Genomic DNA, 16,466 nt, shown 5'->3' with positions numbered 1-16,466 from the left:
GCGCACTGGAGGTCTGGAGCTTATGGCTGGCACAACCCGTCCTGGCTGGATAACCCCCGTAGCCCGGCAAGCGCGGGACGTTGTAACAGGTCGCACCGGTTTGTGTTGGCGAACTGGGGGTACCGTGCGCAGAGCTGGCGCAGGATAACCTGGGCCGAAGAGACACACCAGAGACCAGGAACGCTGAGCAGGCACACTCCTTCCTGGCTGAATGCCAACTCTAGCACGGCAACTGTGGGAAGCTTGCACCGAGCGCACCGGGCTCTGATGACACAGTGCGCATCCCCGCATAACACGGTGCTTGCTCGGTCACTCGCCCCCCACGGTAAGCACGGGGAGTTGGCTCAGGTCTCCAACCTGACTCTGCCAATCTCCCCGTGTGCCGCCCCAAAAATATTTTTTTGGGGGGCTGTCTCTCGCATTTGCCTCGTGATTGGTACAGCGCCTCATAATAACGCCGCTCCGCTTTTTCTGCCTCAATCTCCTCCCTCAGGCGGCAATACTCCCCAGCCTGACTCCAGGGTCCTTTTCCGTCCAGAATTTCTTCCCAGGTCCATTCCTTTCCACGCTGCTTGGTCCTTTTGTGGTGGGTAGTTCTGTAACGACTGTCGTAGAGAGGGGACCAAAGCGCAGCGTGTTGAGTGCTCATGATGAAATTTATTTTAACTCAAAAACACTAAAGACAAAATAACAAAGAGAAACACGAAAAGCGTACAGTTCTGTCAGGTACATAGACTAAACAGAATACAACTACCCACAAACACAGGTGGAAAAAAACCCTACTTAAATATGATCTCCAATTAGAGACAACGAGGACCAGCTGCCTCTAATTGGAAATCATCCCCCCCCAAAAAAACATAGAAATAGAAAACTAGAACTAAACATAGATATAGAAAACATAGAAAAACACAAAACACCCCCTGTCACGCCCTGACCAACTCTACCATAGAAAATAGCATCTTACTATGGTCAGGACGTGACATCTGTACAGGCTTCCTTCTTTTCACTCTGTCAATTAGGTTAGTATTGTGGAGTAACTTCAATGTTGTTGATACATCCTCAGTTTTCTCCTATCACAGCCATTAAACTCATAACTGTTTTAAAGTCACCATTGGCCTCATAGTGAAATCCCTGAGTGGTTTCCTTCCTCTCCGGCAACTGAGTTAGGAAAGACGCCTGTATCTTTGTAGTGACTGGGTGTATTGATACACCATCCAAAGTGTAATGAATTACTTCACCATGCTCAAAGGGATATTCAGTGTCTGCTGTTGTTTTTGTTGTTGTGATCTACCAATAGGTGCCCATCTTTGCAAGGCATTGGAAAACCTCCCTGATCTTTGTGGTTAAATCTGTGTTTGAAATTACCTGCTCGACTGAAGAACCTTACTGATAATTATATGTGTGGGTTACAGAGATGAGGTAGTAATTCAAAAATCATGTTAAACACTATCATAAAACTGGTTGTTTGGATTTTGGCTGCTGATTGGATGAGTAGCGTTCCAAGCCGCGCTGTATTGGCCGTCACAGACACACCTATGTCTGCTAATAGTTCCATCTGAAAATGATCACCATGCCTTCATAAGAATATCACTTGTATTTATCTCAACTCGCACATTATTTCCCCTTGCTTCCAGCCTAGCATTTTGCGTGGTACAGCAGGGGTTAACATAAGTCTCGCTGTCTGCCTGTCCGACCTCGAATATCCCTGTATATATGTGTAATATTGGTATTATTGTTGTAATAATAATAAAACAAATCAAACATTAAGTAAATAAAATATTTGGATCTCAGTACTATACATAGAGTGAATGGTGCCCAGACGAGACAACTTTTTGTGAGCCAGTCGAAATCACGCATCAACATCATTATCATGGACAAATCCAAGCAAATGCCAATATGAAAAATGTCAAACAAACGAAAATGCAGCTACTGTCATTCCAGGTTCAGTGTTAGCTGAAGTCGGCCACCTAGCTAGCTAGTAAGTGACAAGAACGTTATATTTTGTTAAGAATGAATGACCAGTCCTTTTGCATAGCAACATGACCAAAATAACTAACAACCAGATTTTTAGATTTTTGTCCGGACTATATCTTCTGGTGGAAGAATGAAATTTGATGCATTAAAATAACGTTTTAATGAAAATATGTAATTCATTATTATTTCAGGGCCTGCTAAACACAGGCCCTGAAAGATGAGGTGAGAAATATGCAGTGTTGAAGAAGTGGAAGAGCAGTCTTACAGCTGGGTCCTGAAGATAACAGTGAACACAGCAAAGGTGGTGGAGGCACCAATTCCCAAGTCCAGGTTGAACAGCAGAGTGCAAACCCAGGTCACCAGCCACACCATCTAGGAACAGGGTTATTCTTATGTACTGCTTATGAATGTGTTATGTATGGGTTATGAATGTGATGGCATCCTTATGTAGATACCCTGCAAACAAAGTGTTACTTGATTCTTCAGTGAGATATATCGACCATTCACAACCAGAGATTTGTGTAATGTGTATAAGGAAGTACATTTCTCCTCTCACCAGATCAACTTTGCTGCTCCTACACAGAGTGATGTACTGCTTGAACATACTTTTCAGGTTCACAAAGACAATGGCTGCAAGCACTGCCTGGAATACACACAAACTTAAGAGTGGCTTCTACCAGTATAAAACACACACACACAAACCTGATACTTCCTTTATAATAGAATAACTAATACACATAGAAATAACATTCAGTCTCATGACACACTCTCCCACATACAGCGCCTTCGGAAAGTATTCAGACCCCTTGACTTTTTCCACATTTTGTTATGTTACAGCTTTACTCTAAAATGTATTACATCGTTTTTTCCCCTCATCAATCTATACACAATGCCCCATAATGACAAAACAAAAACATTTTTCTCATTTATTAAAAATAAAAAACGGAAATCTGACATTTACATACTCAGACCCTTTACTCAGTACTTTGTTGATGCACCTTTGGCAGTGATTACAGCATCGAGTCTTCTTGGGTATGACACTACAAGCTTGGCACACCTGCATTTGGGGAGTTTCTCCCAATCATCCTCTCAAGCTCTGTCAGGTTGGATGAGGAGTGTTGCTGCACAGCTATTTTCTATTTTCAGGTTCTCAAATGACTGCCTCACCTGGTTCACCAACTACTTCGCAGATAGAGTTCAGTGTGTAAAATCGGAGGGCCATGTTGTCCGGACCTCTGGCAGTCTCTATGGGGGTACCACAGGGTTCAATTCTCGGGCCGACTCTTTTCTCTGTATATATCAACAATGTCGCTCTTGCTGCGGGTGATTCCCTGATCCACCTCTACGCAGATGACACCATTCTATATACATCTGGCCATTCTTTGGACACTGTGTTAACTAACCTCCAAACGAGCTTCAATGCCATACAACTCTACTCAGCAAATTGGATGCAGTCTATCACAGTGCCATCTGTTTTGTCACCAAAGCGCCTTATACCATCCACCACTGCGACCTGTATGCTCTAGTCAGCTGACCCTCGCTACATATTCGTCGCCAGACCCACTGGCTCCAGGTCATCTACAAGTCTATGCTAGGTAATGCTCCACCTTATCTCAGCTCACTGGTCACGATAACAACACCCACCCGCAGCACGCACTCCAGCAGGTATATCTCACTGGTCATCCCCAAAGCCAACACCTCGTTTGGCCGCCTTTCCTTCCAGTTCTCTGCTGACAGTGACTGGAACGAATTGCAAAAATTGCTGAAGCTGGAGACTGACATTTCCCTCACAAACTTTAAACATCAGCTATCTGAGCAGCTAACTGATTGCTGCAGCTGTACAAAGTCCATCTGTAAATAGCCCACCCAATCTACCTACCTCATCCCCATATTGTTTTTATTTACTATGCTGCTCTTTTGCACACCAGTATCACTACTTCCACACCATCATCTGCTCATCATCATCTGCTCATCTATCACTCCAGTGTTAATCTGCTAAATTGTAATAACTTTGCCACTATGGCCTATTTATTGCCATACCTCCTCATGCCATTTGCACACACTGTATACAGACTTCCTTTTTTTCTATTGTGTTATTGACTGTACGCTTGTTTATTCCATGTAACTCTGTGTTGTTGTTTCTGTCGCACTGCTTTGCTTTATCTTGGCCAGGTCGCAGTTGAATATGAGAACTTGTTCTCAACAAGCTTACCTGGTTAAATAAAGGTGAAATAAAAAATGAATAAATAAATACAAAATTCAGTCCAAAGATTTCAATCTTGTTTTCACCAGACCAGAGAATCTTGTTTCTCATGGTCTGAGAGTCTTTAGGTGCCTTTTGACAAACTCCAAGCGGGCTGTCATGTGCCTTTTACTGAGGAATGGCTTCCGTCTGGCCACTCTACCATAAAGGCCTGATTGGTGGAGTGCTGCAAAGATGTTTGTCCTTCTGGAAGGTTCTCCTATCTCCACAGAGGAACTCTAGAGCTCTGTCAGAGTGACCATTGGGTTCTTGGTCATCTCCCTGACCAAGGCCCTTCTCCCCTGTGTCACGACTTCCGCCGAAGTTGGTGCCTCTCCTTGTTCGGGCGGCGTTCGGTGGTCGTTGTCGCCGGCTTTCTAGCTGCCACCAATCCACATTTCTTTTTCCATTTGTTATGTCTTGATTGTTCACACCTGGTTCCCATTACGTTATTATTATTTCCCTATTTAACCCTCTGGTTCTCATTATGTTTTGTTCGTGATTGTTTCCTGGTTTGTGTTAGTCTTTTGTGTTAGGGTTTGTTATCCCTGCGTGGATTTATTGGCTGTTTATTTTTCCCGAGTAAAGTACGTTATTTTACTCAGTTCTGTGTCCTGCGCCTGACTCCGTCCTCACCTCTGCACAACTGACACTTGACAGAATCACGCACCTATTTTATGGAGTCAGCAGGTGCACCCAGTCCTCCGGTACCAGTGGAGGAACGTGTCCAGCAGCACACGACGATGCTCCAACATCTTGGCATAGCCATGGATCGCGAGCTGCTCACCATGGAGAGATGGGGAAAAAGTTTTTTTCCCACAACCCCGTCAACTTCACTCCATCCAACACCACAACCCACACCGCTGTCCACCCCTCCGTCACCTGGACCCAGTGGGATACGGCTCTCGCTCCCGAGCGCTTATGATGGGACGGCTGCCGGGTTCCAGGGGTTCCTGCTCCAGTTGGAGCTCTACCAGGCGGCCGTCCACCCTGCTCCCTCGGGATACGAGAGCGTGTCCGCCCTCATCTCCTGTCTGTCAGAAAGGTGCTTGAGTGGGCCAACACGGAATGGGGAAGTATAGACGCAACGTTGGTCCGCTATGAGGATTTCAGCCGCCGCTTCCGGGCGGTCTTCGATCATCCACCTGAGGGGAGAGCGGCGGGGGAACGCTTGTTCCGTCTCAGACAGGGGATGAGGAGCACACAGGAATTCGCACTGGACTTCAGGACGCTGGCTGCCAGCGCGGGATGGAATGAGAGGGCCCTGATCGACCATTACCGATGTAGTCTACGTGAGGACGTTCGTCTGGAGCTGGCCTGCAAGGGACACCACCGTTACCCTCGACCAGCTGGTGGGTTTATCCATCCGGCTGGATAACCTGTTGGCCACACACAGACGTTCGGATCAGGGTCCGTCCATTCCATCCCCCAGCACGTCAGATCCTACACCTATGGAGCTCAGAGGTGCTGCTCTAAGGGTAACCGGAGGGGGGGCTGTTTCCTGCACTACCTGTGGCCGCAGAGGACACACTGCTGGTCGGTGTTGGAGAGGTTCCCCAGGATGGCGAGGCAGCAGGCAGGGCACTGGTGGATCATCCCAGGTGAGTATGCACCCAACTCACCCAGAGCTTCCTGTTGCGCACATGTATATATCTATAGAATTTCCTGAGTTTTCCCCGCATTCGCAGCATAAGGCGCTAGTAGATTCAGGCGCAGCAGGGAACTTTATTGACCGTTCATTTGCTTGTAGATTAGGGATCCCTATTATTCCTGTTGATGTGCCCTTCCCTGTACATTCCTTAGATAGTCGTCCTTTAGGGTCGGGTCTGATTAGGGAGGTCACAGCTCCACTATGTATGATAACGCAGGAGGGTCATGAGGAGAGAATTAGTCTCTTCCTGATAGATTCTCCTGCATTTCCTGTGGTGTTGGGGTTTCCCTGGTTGGCCCATCATGACCCCACTATTTCGTGGCAACAGAGGGCTCTGAAGGGATGGTCACGTCAGTGTTCAGGGAGGTGTATAGGTGTTTCCATAGGTGCAACTACGGTGGAGAGTCCAAACCAGGTCTTCACCATGCACATCCCCCCTGAATATGCCGATTTGGCTCTCGCCTTCTGTGAAAAGAAGGCGACTCAACTACCACCCCATCGACGGGGGGATTGTGCGATAAATCTCCTGGTAGACGCAGTACTTCCCAGGAGTCACGTGTATCCTCTGTCACAGGAGGAGACGGCGGCTATGGAAACATATGTCACTGAATCTCTGGGACAGGGATACATTCGGCCTTCCACTTCACCTGCCTCCTCGAGTTTCTTTTTTGTGAAGAAGAAGGATGGAAGTTTACGCCCGTGCATTGACTATAGAGGTTTAAATCAAATCACAGTGAAGTATAGTTACCCTCTGCCTCTCATAGCCAGTGTGACCGAGTCATTGCACGGGGCGTGCTTCTTCACCAAATTGGATCTCAGGAGTGCTTACAACCTGGTGCATATCCGGGAGGGGGATGAGTGGAAGACGGCATTTAGCACCACGTCTGGGCACTATGAGTACCTCGTCATGCCGTACGGGTTGATGAATGCTCCATCCGTCTTCCAATCCTTTGTAGACGAGATTTTCAGGGACCTGCACGGGCAGGGTGTAGTGGTGTATATAGATGACATTCTAATATACTCCGCAACACGCGCCAAGCATGTGTCTCTGGTGCGCAAGGTGATTGGTCGACTGTTGGAGCATGACCTGTACGTTAAGGCTGAGAAATGTCTGTTCTTCCAACAGTCCGTCTCCTTCCTAGGGTATCGCCTGTCCGAGTCAGGGGTGGAGATGGAGAATGATCGCATTTCAGCCGTGCGTAATTGGCCGACTCCAACCACGGTAAAGGAGGTGCAGTGGTTCTTAGGGTTTTCCAACTACTACCGGAGGTTTACCAGGGCTTTGGTCAGGTAGCGGCTCCCATTACCTCACTGCTGAAGGGGGGACCAGTGCGACTGCAGTGGTCAGCTGGGGCGGACAGGGCTTTTGGTCACCTGAAGGCTCTGTTTACCTCGGCTCCTGTGTTGGCTCATCCTGATCCCTCCTTAGCATTCAAAGTAGAGGTGGACGCGTCTGAGTCTGGGATAGGAGCTGTGCTGTCTCAGCGCTCGGGTACGCCACCTAAACTCCACCCCTGTGCGTTCTTTTCGAAGAAGCTCAGCCCGGCGGAGCGAAACTATGATGTGGGGGACCGGGAGCTGTTGGCTGTTGTTGGGGCTCTAAAAGCATGGAGGCATTGGCTTGAGGGGGCTAAACACCCTTTTCTCATTTGGACTGACCACCGCAATCTGGAGTACATCCGGGCGGCGAGGAGAATGAATCCTCGCCAGGCAAGGTGGGCCATGTTTTTCACCCGTTTTGTGTTCACTCTATCCTACAGACCAGGTTCCCAGAACGCTAAGGCAGATGCACTGTATCGGATGTATGACACAGAGGAGCGGTCCATGGATCCCACTCGCATAATTCCGGCTTCTTGCCTGGTGGCACCGGTGGTATGGGAGGTTGACGCGGACATCGAGCGGGCGTTGTGTGCGGAGCCCTCTCCCACCCAGTGTCCAGTTGGACATAAGTAAGTTCCGTCTGATGTTCGGGATCGATTGATCTGTTGGGCTCATACGTCACCTTCCTCTGGTCATCCTGGTATCGGTCGGACAGTGCGCTGTCTTAGTGGGAAGTACTGGTGGCCCACTTTAGCTAAGGACGTGAGAGTGTATGTTTCCTCCTGCTCGGTGTGCGCCCAGTGCAAGGCACCTAGACACCTGCCCAGAGGGAAATTACAACCCCTACCCGTTCCACAACGGCCATGGTCACACCTATTGGTGGATTTCATGACGGATCTCCATCCGGCACAAGGAAACACCACGATTCTGGTTGTTGTGGATCGGTTTTCTAAGTCCTGCCATCTCATTCCTTTGCCCGGTCTCCCTACGGCCCTACAGACTGCGGAGGCCCTGTTTACACATGTCTCCCGGCACTACGGGGTGCCTGAGGATATAGTGTCTGATCGGGTCCCCAGTTCACATCAAGGGTCTGGAGGGCGTTCATGGAACATGTGGGGGTCTCGGTCAGCCTGACCTCAGGGTTTCACCCCGAAAGTAATGGGCAGGTGGAGAGAGTTAACCAGGATGTGGGTAGGTTTCTGCGGTCTTATTGCCAGTACCAGCCGGGGGAGTGGTCGGCTTTCATCCCCTGGGCAGAGATGGCCCAAAACTCCCTCCGCCACTCCTCCACTAACCTGTCCCCGTTTCAGTGTGTGCTAGGTTATCAGCCGGTTCTGGCACCATGGCATCAGAGCCAGATCGAGGCACCTGAGGTGGATGAATGGTTTTGGCACTCGGAGGAAATCTGGGACGCTGCCCATGTACGCCTGCAACGGGCCATCAGGTGACAGAGGCGAGCACCGACCGCCACCGTAGTGAGGCCCCGGTATATGCACCGGGAGACCGGGTCTGGCTCTCGATCCGAAACCTGCTCCTTCGCCTGCCCTGCCAGAAGCTGGGTCTGCAGTTTGTGGGGCCATTTAAAGTCCTGAGGAGACTGAACGAGGTATGTTATAGGTTACAGCTTCCCTCTGATTATCGTATTAACCCCTCGTTCCATGTGTCTCTCCTCAGGCCGGTGGTGGCTGGTCCGCTCCAGCAGTCTGAGGTGCGGGAGGTTCCTCCGCCCCCTCTGGACATCGAGGGGGCCCCGGCGTATACTGTGTGAGCCATCATGGAATCAAGGCGTCGGGCGAGGGGCCTTCAGTACCTCGTGGAGTGGGAGGGGTACGGTCCGGAGGAGAGATGCTGGGTGCCGGTGGAGGACATACTGGACCCTTCCTTACTGCAGGAATTTCACCGTCTCCACCCAGATCGTCCTGCGCCTCATCCTCTGGGTCGTCCCCGAGGCCGGTGTCAGCGCGCTGCTGGAGCCGCGCATGGGGGGGGGTACTGTCACGACTTCCGCCGAAGTTGGTGCCTCTCCTTGTTCGGGCGGCGTTCGGTGGTCGTTGTCGCCGGCTTTCTAGCTGCCACCAATCCACGTTTCTTTTTCCATTTGTTATGTCTTGATTGTTCACACCTACTTCCCATTACGTTATTATTATTTCCCTATTTAACCCTCTGGTTCTCATTATGTTTTGTGCGTGATTGTTTCCTGGTTTGTGTTAGTCTTTTGTGTTAGGGTTTGTTATCCCTGCGTGGATTTATTGGCTGTTTATTTTTCCCGAGTAAAGTACGTTATTTTACTCAGTTCTGTGTCCTGCGCCTGACTCCGTCCTCACCTCTCCATAACTGACACTTGACAGAATCACGCACCTATTTTATGGAGTCAGCAGGTGCACCCAGTCCTCCGGTACCAGTGGAGGAACACGTCCAGCAGCACGCGACGATGCTCCAACATCTTGGCACAGCCGTTATTTTACTCAGTTCTGTGTCCTGCGCCTGACTCCGTCCTCACCTCTGCACAACTGACATTTGATTGTTCAGTTTGGCTGGGCAGCCAGCTCTAGGAATTTGGTGGATCCAAACTTCTTCCATTTAAGAATGATGGAGGCCACTGTGTTCTCTTCAATTCTGCAGAAACGTTTAGGTACCCTTCCCCAGATCTGTGCCTCGACACAATCCTGTCTCGGAGCGCTACGGACAATTCCTTTGACATCATGGCTTGGTTTTTGCTCTGACATGAACTGTCAACTGTGGGACCTTATATAGACAGGTGTGTGCCTTTCCAAATCATGTCCAATCAATTTAATTTACCACAGGTGGACTCCAATCAAGTTGTAGAAACATCTCAAGGATGACCAATGGAAACAGGATGCACCTGACCTCATAGCAAAGGGTCTGAAAACGTATGTAAATAAGGTATTTAAAAATATATATGCATTTGTCTAAAATGCCAAAATGTCTAAAAACCTGTTTTCACTTTGTCATTATGGGGTATTGTATGTAGATGGCTGAGGATTTTTTTTATTAAATCCATTTTAGAATAAGGTTGTAACGTATCAAAATGTAGAAAAAGTAAAGGGGTCTGAATACTTTCTGAAGGCACTGTACATACAGTATATACTGTAGCTGAAGTTGAGCCATGGATTTTCCAGCTCCTGGAACAGAGACCGAGCTTCAGCACAGTCACCAACACTATCACAGCAGAGGCTATTCCAGCCATCTGTGGTTAAAACGTTTAAGCAAAGTTGTACTTATGCTTTTACATATCATGCACATACATCATCTACTTTGTAATTGCATTTATGCATGTATATAGTAAAAATGACTGTATTCAGAAAGATTTAGCGTGTTTTCCTCAGACCTGTGTCTTGCCTCCAGTACTCTCCTGGATGAGACTACGGGACATGGAGGAGCAGACAGCGTAACACTGTAAGAAGCCCCATACAGCATGACTGAGACCCAGCACCGCAAGCTCCTACAGCAGGAATAGGGATGGAGAGGAAAAAGACAGCGGGAAGGATGAAAGAAGTGAGTGTGTGTATAGTGAGTGTAACAGACAGAGGTTTGTTTGGACTGTATTTCAGAGCGGTATCAGTTATGGTGGCCTATATGAGGCACAACAAGATCAAAGGAATTCATGGAAATATGGTACAGCTTATGTAGATTGTAGGGCAAATCAGTTTCTTTGATGGTGTTGGAACAATGTATGATAAGAGGGCCTGTCTCACCTGGTTGCTGTCCAACTTGTAGCCATGTTTTAGTGCGAACGTCTTCCCAAGTGAGATGGAGATGGCGTAGCCCACAATAGCCAAGGCAAACGCATCCCCGATCACCTCTCCAAACAGGCTAGCATCAGGTAACCTGGGGGAACTCAGGCTGAATAAAGCAGAGGATATGGGGGTCAGGGGAGTACCAGAGGTATCAACCATGACCCAGCAGGGGTCAGTAATAAGACTCAACAACAGATACCAGCAAGAGTAGAGGTCAACAGAAAGAGGAGAACAATTTGACAGATCAAACAAGCTATTAATGATTATTACTTGTTTCACTCCCACACACACACTTACACACTTTATGACCCCCCACACCCCCACCCCCACCCTACACACACATACTGTTGAGTGCAAAACACTGTCTCTTTCACTCTAAATACTTAACCTCTGGGAATATCCCCCACTACTGAGATTGTGTAGTGGACGTTTGGTAGGTGTAGGACAATATCACCGTCGCTGCCACAATCTTTATCAAAATAAAAACACACCCTTTTCAATACATCTTAGTCACAATCTTCTCAATTCAACTGGTCTGGTAGGAATTTTGAGAGGAAAACATCACAATGTCCACAACATTTAGTGGACATTGGTCGGGGTCAATCAGAAGCCAGAAGTGTGCCTAATCATTGGTGCTCCCGAGTGGCGCAGCGGTTTAAGGCCCTGCTGCTCAGTGCTAGAGGCCTCACTACAGACCCTGGTTTGATTCCAGGCTGTATCACAACTGGCCATGATTGGGTGTCCCATAGGGCAGCGCACAATTGGCCCAGTGTTGGCCGGGGTAGGCCGTGATTTTAAATAAGAATTTGTTCTTAACTGACTTGCCTAGTTAAATAAAGGTTAAAACATAAAAAATTTAAAAATGTATTATCATATAATCCACTGTGTCTGCTGTGTATGACACTAATACATTACATTGGAAGAGTCATATAGTTGACTTATCTCTTCTGTTTTAGACTAGGGCCATTCTGCTACATGTCTGTTTTCCTATGCAGCAGCCAAGACCCGTCAACATGAACTAGACTGGACAGAAATTATTTCTCTGACATACCCAAACAAATAACCATTGTAAAATATTCAAAGTTCAAATGTTCATATGACCAGTCAAGATAGTTTTGTAGAAAAAACATAAAGAAGAGACTGACAGAACAACAGGGGATGTAGATCAAGAATAGACCGTACAACAAGGGACAGAGTATCATAGAAACTGACTGTGATGACTTCCACTGGGATGGGCACGTGCAGTTGGGCACTGATGGCAAAGTTGATTTCCTTGCTTGCGATTAGAAACACCATGGATACACCACTGACCAACAGAGTGGGGAGATGGGTTTGAGGCAGCTTGGAGCACACCTCCACCAGGGTCTAAGGACAAGGGTCACTGATATTAGAGCAGGGTCAGGGTGTAGTTCAGAGGTTGACTTAAAGTGTCAGTTGAATTAGTGTCGCACACACACACACACACAAACACAAACACACATACACAATGCAAACACACACACACGATGCAAACACACACACATGATGTAAACACACAGGCATGATACTCACATAAACCAGTGACAGGAGTCCACTGAAGCATGTGGTTGACACCCCAAAGAGCTGTGCGATCACACAACCACTGCATGGGCAGCAGCTGCTGTTGTGTAGGCTCCACCAGGGGTTCCGACACCCACAAACACAAACTTCACCACCCCCAGTACCACATAAAGCGGAAGCATGAAAATTCAAACACAACATAGTGTATACTTACTGTCAGTCATAGTAAGGATAAATGATCCATGATTGTCTGATTATGTGTCATAGCTCTCATGTTGTATTGTATTGTATTGTATTGAACCGTAGTGTAGCATATTGTCTTGAGTTGTGTTGTATTGTATTGCATTTTCTATTAGCGTCTGAACTGTTCTGTTTGTGACCTGGATGAGTCCTCCTAGGAAAGTGTTAGCAACGGCAACAGCGACCTGCACCCTGTACATATTACCTCATATTACCTCAACCAACCGGTGCCCCCGCACTTTGACTCTGTACCGGTACCCCCCTGTATATAGCCTCGCTGTTGTTATTTTACCGCTGCTTTTTAATTATTTCTTACTTTTATTTCTTATCTGTATTTTTTTTAACTGCATTGTTGGTTAGGGGCTCGTAAGTAAGCATTTCACTGTAAGGTCTACACCTGTTGTATTCGGCGCATCTGACTAATAAAATGTGATTTGATTTGTAGGCATCCTTAGCAAAGATGCTCACCTCAGTCAGGTTAGTCCTATTCATCATGACCAGGAAGTTTTTGTCTGCAGCCAACCTTTCTGTCACACTTCCAACCATGACACTGAGCACTGCAAACGCACCTGCACACAAACACAACATAACGACACCTGTGTATGTACATTATATACACATAAAGAATTGGGCTGACTGAGAGTGTTAATCTTAGTCTTTATCAACCATTCCCAAACTACCGGTACATATTTCTGTCCACTTGCCTATGGAAATATGTCTGGACGTTCCAAAGAAGAAGTAGACCAATGCAGGATAAAGGGATGTGTCTAGCCCAAACACTGGGGACAAAGAGGCCAGCAATGCATATGCCATACCAGCGCAGAGTATAGAGGAATCTGGTCAAAACAGCCGCACCCCCACTGGCCAACAAACATTAAACTATTAATTTTCCTCTCATTCTTTTATAAGTTGAATAATATATATAAAATGTTCTGTTTTGTAGCTGTCCACATGAAGTGCATGTTGTTAAGATTACGACCATTGAAAGGCATGTTGTTTTTTAGTATAATAGTGTTTTTGTGGTTTACCCATGGGGTTGTGGTCTTACTGTACCTTGTGGCAAGTGCATGATACCCACACTAATGCCAGAGATGAGGTCTGGCATGCCATAGTCCCAGACAGTGTACCAGGGCAGCTAGTAGAGTACAGGCAGACAGCCCATCACACTACGCTTCAGCCTGCGTACAGTGCATCTGGGAGGGGGGGTTGAAAGTCACCCAGTAAAATACTACTTGAGTAAAAGTCTAAAAGTATTTGGTTTTAAATATACTTAAGTATCAAAAGTAAGGTATGTTTTTTTTATTTACACTCAGACATAATTTACAAAGGAAGCATTTGTGTTTAGTGAGTCTGTCAGATCAGAGGCAGTAGGGAGGAGCAGGGATGTTATCTTGATAAGTGCGTGAATTGGACCATTTTCCTGTCCTGCTAAGCATGCGAAATGTAACTTTTGGGTGTCACTGAAGTGTATGGAGTAAAAAGTACATTATTTTCTTTAGGAATGTAGTGGAGTAAAAGTAAAAGACGTCATATATATGGTTCATCTATAGTACAGTATATGCTTCCAGCCAACAGGCAGCAATGAGCATGAGCCACAGGACCACATCTATTTGCAATAAATCAGAAACTCACACACATATTCACACACCTTAGACTAGTGCGTGGGCACACATATACACACAGACATCTTCTGTGCCTTACCTGAAGGACATTTTTAGCCGCTCGGTCAGCGGAGGCTGTGTCAGATTAGTCCATTCTCTCAGTCAGCTCCTCCAGTCTCTGCTCATCCAGCACATTTCTCTCAACTCTGTACCCCCTAGCCCTCCTCCATACCACCGTGTGGACAAGGTTGGGCTATTTTTTCCTCCCCGTGTAAGTCGCTTGAAGTGCCTGTCAATCCCTCTTATATACAATATGACTATCTAGGAGGCATTTTTCCACCTCATATTTGATCATTCAAAGTCTTGAAGAGCCACATTTCAGGAAGGCTGGAATGTCCGGACTGCACTCTGGTCATAGGAAAGAGGTGTACCACCCACCACCAGATTTCTTACACTGCAAAAGTGACACTAATGAACCATGAAAACACCAGGCAGCCAGTAGCTGATGACATACTAGTCCTGTCATCTATTACAGACAGCTGTGGTTTAGAGGACAGTGGACAGACAGAGACAAAGGATATGGAAATTATAGATTAACTTCAGGTGGAAAACAACATACTACATATACAGTACATATAGCATTTTCTGATTTACGGCCTACACAGGATATCAGAGAAATGCCTTCAGTTTAAAAAAACTAACAATTTTGTTTTGCAATACTTGTAGGGTCCATAAGGGTCATTCATTGCTTTGTTCAGGATGTTCATCCAATATGCAATTACTAATTCCTAATGCTATGGTTCACACCACCTCAGGTAAAATTTTTAACATCAATCTGTTGAGTGGTATGAACAAAGTATCAGCTGCATCATCGCAAGTTTATTATTATGATTATTATGAATATTGTGATTATTATCATTCAAAATGACTGTAGTCGCTTTAAGAGAGTGACATTAAGAATCCAACCCAGAAGCTGGTTCCATGTGCCAGTCCACAGATACAGTGGGGGGGAAAAGTATTTGATCCCCTGCTGATAATGTACGTTTGCCCACTGACAAAGAAAGGATCAGTCTATAATTTTAATGGTAGGTTTATTTGAACAGTGAGAGACAGAATAACAACAAAAATATCCTGAAAAACGCATGTCAAAAATTTTTGAAATTGATTTGCATTTTAATGAGGGAAATAAGTATTTGACCCCCTCTCAATCAGAAAGATTTCTGGCTCCCAGGTGTCTTTTATACAGGTAACGAGCTGAGATTAGGAGCACACTCTTAAAGGGAGTGCTCCTAACCGCAGCTTGTTACCTGTAAAAAAAGACACCTGTCCACAGAAGCAATCAATCAATCCAAACTCTCCACCATGGCCAAGAGCAAAGAGCTCTCCAAGGATGTCAGGGACAAGATTGTAGACCTACACAAGGCTGGAATGGGCTACAAGACCATCGCCAAGCAGCATGATGAGAAGGTGACAACATATGATGCAATTTTTCACAAATGGAAGAAATACAATAGAACTGTCAATATCCCTCGACCTGGGGCTCCATGCAAGATCTCACCTCGTGGAGTTGCAATGATCATGAGAACGGTGAGGAATCAGCCCAGAACTACACGGGAGGATCTTGTCAATGATCTCAAGGCAGCTGGGACCATAGTCACCAAGAAAACAATTGGTAACACACTACGCCGTGAAGGACTGAAATCCTGCAGCGCCCGCAAGATCCCCCTGCTCAAGAAAGCACATATACAGGCCCGTCTGAAGTCTGCCAATGAACATCTGAATGAGGACAACTGGTGAAAGTGTTATGGTCAGATGAGACCAAAATGGAGGTCTTTGACATCAACTCAACTCAAGGAGGAGGAATGCTGCCTATGACCCCAAGAACACCATCTCCACCGTCAAACATGGAGGTGGAAACATTATGCTTTGGGGGTGTTTTTCTGCTAAGGGGACAGGACAACTTCACCGCATCAAAGGGACGATGGACGGGGCCATGTACCGTCAAATCTTGGGTGAAAACCTCCTTCCCTCAGCCAGGGCATTGAAAATGGGTCGTGGATGGGTATTCCAGCATGACAATGACCCAAAACACATGGCCAAGGCAACAAAGGAGTGGCTCAAGAAGAAACACATTAAGGTCC

At 46.7% G+C, this 16,466-nt stretch overlaps 1 pseudogene; it reads right to left on the bottom strand.

Annotated features, from left to right (window-relative positions):
• Window positions 1–2,235: 2,235 nt before the first annotated feature.
• On the bottom strand, window positions 2,236–14,670 carry LOC115151199 (solute carrier family 26 member 6-like; annotated as a pseudogene).
• Between the last annotated feature and the right edge of the window lie 1,796 nt (window positions 14,671–16,466).

The sequence above is a fragment of the Salmo trutta genome, chromosome 16 (assembly GCF_901001165.1).
Source record: "Salmo trutta chromosome 16, fSalTru1.1, whole genome shotgun sequence".
Classification (NCBI taxonomy): domain Eukaryota; kingdom Metazoa; phylum Chordata; class Actinopteri; order Salmoniformes; family Salmonidae; genus Salmo; species Salmo trutta.
This window is presented reverse-complemented; position numbering and strand designations above follow the sequence as displayed.